The sequence below is a fragment of the Myotis brandtii genome, unplaced genomic scaffold (genome assembly GCF_000412655.1).
Source record: "Myotis brandtii unplaced genomic scaffold, ASM41265v1 scaffold228, whole genome shotgun sequence".
NCBI classification, from domain to species: domain Eukaryota; kingdom Metazoa; phylum Chordata; class Mammalia; order Chiroptera; family Vespertilionidae; genus Myotis; species Myotis brandtii.
In genome coordinates this window covers 530,731-531,564 of record NW_005358567.1, presented here as the reverse complement: position 1 = coordinate 531,564, position 834 = coordinate 530,731, and positions in this window count along the sequence as shown.

The window sequence follows — 834 nt, the reverse complement described above, 5'->3', positions numbered from 1 at the left end:
CCCCCCCCCCGAGTGCACAAATTTTTGTGCACCGGGCCTCTAGTCTTATATAATAAAAGAGAATCATGCAAATTAACCATCACTCCTTCACTCTGCCACGCCGCTACATCCACCAGCCAATCAGAGCGACTATGCAAACTAACCCAACAAACATGGCAGGCGCGGAATGAAGACTGATGATGACTGAAGTTGGCGATGGCCACGGAGCAGGAGCGAGCAGGAGGCTTGGGTTGCTCTGGCGATGGAGGAAGCCAAGCTTCCTTCCGACCCTGGACTCCGCTCAAGGAGGGGCTGGGGCCTGGGCTCTGCTCAAGGAGCTGGAAAAACAAAAAAAAGGAGGGGCTGGGAGCAGCTGGAGTGGAGAAGCCAAGCCTCGCTGCTGCAGCCTGACCAAAGGCCTGGGTCCTGGGTGCCGGAGGAAAACTGGTGCCCGCAGCCAGGGGAAGGAAGGCCTATTGCGCGAATCTTCATACAACGGGCCACTAGTATCCATGATAAAAACAAAACAAAACAAAACACCACAGTATTTCAATGAGACAGCATCCTCAGCAGCATCTAGGTGCTTGTTAGAAGTGCAAAGGCACATGCTGGATACCAGTACCACTGAATCAGAACCTCTAGAAAGGGAACCCATATATATGTACTGAACTCCTCTCTCCAAGTGATTCTTATGCATATTTAAGTTTGAAAAGCATTGCAAATATTGAATATTGATGGAGAAAGAATGGACAGCACAATTACATAATTATGCTTAAAATAACAAGTTATATTTAATTCAATTATTTTAAGCTGAAATAAGAAACATCAATATTAGAGATTTATATATTATTTGTT